The sequence below is a fragment of the Stegostoma tigrinum genome, chromosome 18, assembly GCF_030684315.1.
Source record: "Stegostoma tigrinum isolate sSteTig4 chromosome 18, sSteTig4.hap1, whole genome shotgun sequence".
Lineage (NCBI taxonomy): Eukaryota > Metazoa > Chordata > Chondrichthyes > Orectolobiformes > Stegostomatidae > Stegostoma > Stegostoma tigrinum.
In genome coordinates, this window is record NC_081371.1 from 16332902 (window position 1) to 16339068 (window position 6167).

The following is a 6167-nucleotide window of genomic DNA, read 5'->3' on the forward strand; positions in this document are numbered from 1 at the left end:
TTCTCTCATGATGTCTGTGGATGAACAAACTGGGCCGAATATATGTCTGCTCAGCCTTAATCCCATTGTCATGTCTTCCAGCTCTGGCTCTTTGAAGATCCATTCTGATTCTTTAAATCCATTTTTACCTCTTTGGCACTGTTGCACCATTTTTTATGGCTAATGTCAAATTTCTTCTTGGTACCAGAGATCCCCATTGGAAAGTCATCACCTGTAGAATGCCCAGCAAGACGAGTTGGGGTGGATGCTAAACCCAATGGATCAGAAATAGAGGCAAAAAGGACCATTCTAGCCTTGACGTCTGAAATTTTCACATCGAGAAACACTTTCCACACACAGCTTTCTAACTCGCTCAGAATTTTTATAAGAACTGCATGTCACTTTAGCAGGGAGAAGAATGATTGTGTTCCAATATAACCTTCAAAAGCTACACATTTATCAGCACAGCAATTCTTACTGAAAGTAAGTTGCTGCTACCATGGTTACTGTGCAACCAAGGTCTGTTAGTCCTGCAATGATAACAGATATGTGAGTCTCGCTCAAAGGGTTTGTACGAGCAAGCTTTAATACATCTTGTTTAATCTTAATATTGTACAACTGTTACACTTTTAGTACTTATATTAAGTAACAAGCAAGATGTAACAAACAAACTAATGACATTCATGCAATATCATCTGTTTCGGAGGCTGCAAGGAGATCATTTTGATGTTCCAGCCCGCTTATTTATTTCTACTTTACCTGTCTGTGTACAGAATTCTAACATTCTGGGAGGGAACAGGCTTTATCTGCCGTAGTTAGCTCGCTTAGACTTCATAACACATCCCTGTTCTCATCTTCTAGTCATAAATTATCCAATCATGCTCATTGATTGGCTAACAACTAATGTCACACCCCCAAATCTTATCTTGGCTGAGAACACAGCATGTTCCTCTCAGGAATGTGTAAGACTACACCATAGAAGCACTTGTTATTTTGTTGTTATTGAGTCCTGCAAGTGACAGCAGTTTCCTATGCTGAAGATGTTGGGCTCCTAGTAACCAATGGCTGGAATTTGTTCCAGCGACATCAGTCTGCCCCTTCAGTCGAAGAGTTGATTAAACACTGCTTTGCTATGAAAGGGAGGCCAGATGCAATGTAATTGGCGAGCATTGAGCATTCAGACAGAATTCAAATCCTTACAGTACTGCTGGTCAATCAGAGGCTGGCAGCTCTCTATTGCTGGCAACAGAAATAATTTTATTCCTGCGTCTGATAACATCGGCTATACTTTTCCTGTCAGATTGTAAAGTATGAAGAACTATTTTACAAATAAATGCTCCCACAGCAATCAAAAAAAAACCCTCCATGCGCTGAGCCATACTGTATTAACAGACTCAGTTCAGTCATTTATCTGAGCTAAATCGGTTAAGCTTGTCTGGATGTCATTTGATGACACAATAATCATCATCAGCTTTCCTCACCAGAACAAAACTGATCAAGGTCCCTAATCCTGATCCTGGATGATAAAGTTGTAGCATCATGCAAGAGATCTAATTCATCTGAGTCTCATCTCTCACAAATAAAGGAGATTGAAATGAACATTGTCACAGACTGCAGATAATGAGAGAATCTAAAGCTGGGAGCTTGTTGAGTGACAGAGTTCAGCGAGGAAGAGAAAGAGGTAGAACCTATGTTTTGTGATTTTGTCAGCCTTCACAAGAGTAGGAGTTGAAAAGCTACATAAGAGGGGGCTGAGAGCCAATGGATGTTCAATTCTGTGAAAACCTCCACTGCATTTGGAGAAAAATAACATATGATACTATAGGGAAATGGCTAATTGACTGGTTGGTGAGTATTTTGCTCAATTATCTTTTGAAGCCAAAGAAATTAGTTAGAAGCTGTAAGGTTATATCTGTATGGAGAAAGGCCACAAGCAATAATAAAGCTTATTGGGAGTAGCGGAGTTAATTAATTAATTAAAACAAATTATGTATGACACTAAAGATGACAAACCAGGTCATTTGTTGTGACTGCATGCTATCAAAAATCCTGAGTGCTAGTGTGATCCAGGATGAATAAAACTGAAGTAATTGGCAAAAACTGAAAGAACTGTGAATTCCTGAAATCAGGAATAAAAACAAAGTTGCTGGAAAAGCTCAGCAAATCTGGCAGCATCTGTGAAGGAAGAAACAGAGTTAATGTTTCAGGTCCAATGACTGCAAACCAAGACATCGTTCTCACACCTACTGCACATGCCAGCTGCTATGGATCACTAAGATCAGTTTGCATTGTGCTGGCATAAGGCCAAAATCTCTGAAATGGACCGAGTAGCTTTTTCTGTGTTGTAAACTTTAGTCATATACCAGATAGCAATTCTAGTTGACACATGTTTCACCGTACTTTTGTGCTGATATTAACAATGCTAAAGAATGTATCAGACAGTACAGATGAAATTAAACCCATACAGGTTAAACCTAGTACCTACCATACAGTATCATTATGTGCCTTCAGATTTTCCAAGCACAGTGGATTGTCACTAAACATAAGTACCATGAGTTCTCCTTGGATATCTAGCATTAACTTGGCAGTAGCTTGAGAAGCTCAGAGTTTTGAGCCAGACACCAAGGTACAAACACTGTGAAGTATCAGCAAGGAGGAAGCTTACCTATGTACCTTTATCCTGGAGGCATTTGTGCTTCTTTGAATCGGGTCTTCTGATTTGATCAGTGGCCAAGGACAGGAAGGTGTGACTGCAAGTAAGACAGGTATGCAAAACTAGAATATACAAATGGACGGACCACAGCCATAGCAATTATCCAACAAGAATGTTGTTTTTGCAACTGGTAGGGATGGAAGTGTGGCTGCTGGTGCATCAGTATACAAATAAGAACATGTTGGTACAGGAAGTCATTCAAACAGAGGGGCTCTAAATAGGAATGTATTGATAGGAAGGGACAGAATGATCAGGGAGGTTAGATATGGTTGTCTGTACCAGTCCAGTCTGCTGTGTTCATGCTGAGTGCAAGAACTGGAGGGAACCTTGCAGTGGGAGAGTAAGAATCCAGTAGTGTAGTCCACATAGCTACCAAAGACAAACATAGAACTGGAAAAGAGATTTAATTGATGGAGTATGAAGCTGCGGCCTAAATTAAGAATAGTCTGTAGAATATTACCTAAGCCACCTGCAAAGAGACATTGGAAAAGTAAGATAAATGCATGGTGCAAAGGTTGGTGTGGGAGAAATGATTTCCAGGTCTTGGGGCACTGGCACCAGTACTAATGGAAGTGGAAGCTGTACCATTGGAATGGTTTGAAATGTATTAGGATGTGTATTCTGGAGAGTTGTATAACCAGGGTAGCAGAGAAGGCTTTAACTTAAATAATAGGGTGAAGAATCAACTTTAGAAGGATTTAGTAAGTTAAATAGAGAAAACAAAGCAAAAGAGCCAGGAAGCAACAAGGGAAATGGTGATCAGAGCATGACAGCTTGGGACAGAATGCAAAATCCTAAGAATGCAATAGTGGATAGAGCTAGCGATTATAAAAATATTTTAAAAATTAAAGAAAATGGATTTGAATCACATAGCATTTATAATAAAATGGATTAATTGACTAGAAGTTAATTTCTAACATCTGAAAGACATTACAGAAACTTGACTGCAAGATTATAAAGACTAGGATTTGAACATTCAAGAGCATATGACATTTAAGAAAGGCAGGAAGAGGTAGAGATGGGAGCTCTGTGTATTCAGCAAAGCATTGATCCAATATAAAGAGATTATCTTGGTTCTCCATGTCAGCATGCAGAATCAGCCAGAGTAGAGATGAGCTCAAGGAGATTCTGAATAAGAGTCACATTGGACTCCAAATATTAATTCTGATCATCTCCCCATTAATGCTGCCTGACTTGCTGAAGTACAGAAGGATCTGGATGGCCTGCTACACATAGCAGAAGAAGTTCGAATGGATGTACATAAAATCATGAGGAAGATAAATGGAGCATTGTCATTTATTACAAGGGGAATGGAACACATAAGTGGAGATCTACAACAAAAACCAAAATTGCTGGCAAAACTCAGCAGGTTCGGCAGCATCTGTGGGGAGAAAGCAAAACTAATGTTTTGAGTCTGGTAATTTTTTTATCAGTTCTGAAGAAGGGTCTGTTTTGATTAATTTGTCTCTTTTACATTGAAATTTCATGATGGTGGTTTCCAGTATGTTTTAGATTGAAAAGCTTTTAGTGCCTTCATATTGCAATCTGCCTCTTTCAGCAAACCAAGACATCATTCTCACACCTACTGCACATGCCAGTTGCTATGGATCACTAAGATCAGTTTGCATTGTGCTGGCATAAGGCCAAAATCTCTGAAATGGACTGAGTAGCTTTTTCTGTGTTGTAAACTTTAGTCATATACCAGATAGCAATTCTAGTTGACACATGTTTCACCGTACTTTTGTGCTGATATTAACAATGTTAAAGAATGTATCAGACAGTACAGATGAAATTAAACCCATACAGGTTAAACCTAGTACCTACCATACACTATCATAATGTGCCTTCAGATTTTCCAAGCACAGTGGATTGTCACTAAACATAAGTACCATGAGTTCTCCTCGGATATCTAGCATTAACTTGCAAAATATTGTTGGACACAGTCTATGTATTGGTAAGATTGGTTCATAAAGTAGAGCTGGGGGGTTTGGAAATTTCCTTACAATGCCCTACAATTCAGAGTGTCAGTATTAGAAAAACATATGAAACATCTGTGGATAGTAGCTAAGTTAGAGGAATTTGCCAAGAATAGATCCTTGGGAGATTCTGGAAGTGTGAGATCTGAGGCAGAAGCAATTTAATTGCAGAAGATTTTTGGAATAATGTAAAGTTTCATTAAGGGGTCTATGAAAATGTTAGAATTAAAATTAACTTGGATTTGACCTGGGTAATATGAGTTCTTTGCTGCGGTCTGTTCATTTTCCAGACTATTTAGCTTGTAAATATTGTACCAACATAAACATACCTTTCCCTATGAGCATACTTTTTCAACATCATGGTACTGCACTAGCTGAGGACCTTTCTTTATTTCTCTATTTTGTGTCTAAAATATGTACCTAAAATAAGGGGAGATATTGTAAATTTTTCACTTTGAGTACACGTGGAAAAAAGTCTAATTCTATGCGTTTGATAACATCTAATTAATTCAGTGTGGCCTAAGTGAGAGATAAAGACGTTTTGAGTATATTGTATTGATGCTGTCAAAATGATATAAAATATAGACAGTTGGTCATTGAATTCCAAATTCATTTTAATAGCAGGGACTTTCATAAGCTGAAGTGGTTTTTACAAACGACCAAAAGCACTGACTTTAAAATGGCCCCAGGGATCACTTTACTGACACAAGTTTATAAAATAATCATGGCTGTTGTCTTTTCCCTAGGATGGGGGATTTCAAGACGAGGGAGCTCATTTTTAAGGTGAGAGGAGAAAAATACATGAGAGGCTTTTTTTTTACACGGCGGTGGTTCGCAAGTGAACTGAACTTCTTAAAGAACTGGTGGATGTGAGTAAAATGTAGTTAACTATTTTCACTGTCAATTCAGAACCAATCACAAGGTTTTGTTTCATGAATGGAAGAGCAATTTTATCTCCTGCTAACTCCAAGACACACATATATATAAAATGATATTTGAAAGACATTTAGATAATGACATAGATATGAAAGGTTTGGAAGGATATTGTCCAGGAGCAGGCAGCTGAGACTAGTTTAGTTTGGGATTGTATTTGGCATGGAGTGGTTGGACCAAAGGGTCTGCTTCCATGCTATATGACTCTATGACCCTAAGTTGGCCAGGTTTCATGAAAGTGACATGGATTAAGAGCTTGAGCTGAAATTAACATTTTCTCCAAGGGTGAGTAAACCAGCCAGAAAGCCAAGAGATGTGAAAAGGTTCTCACCCCAAATGGATTTATACCAATATGAGAATTTTCACATGTTGGAGAAAGAACCTCATCTACAATTATCTTGCTTGAAAACATGACCTTTGCAAACATGGAATACAGAATAAATTCCTGTTTGGGAAGATGAAAAGAGAATTGATAATGCAGAAATAAACACAGTCTAAAATCTCTCACTCTCTCTCTGTCTCTAAAGAACTAAAAGTAACAACATAAACTGGAAAGAGACATCAGG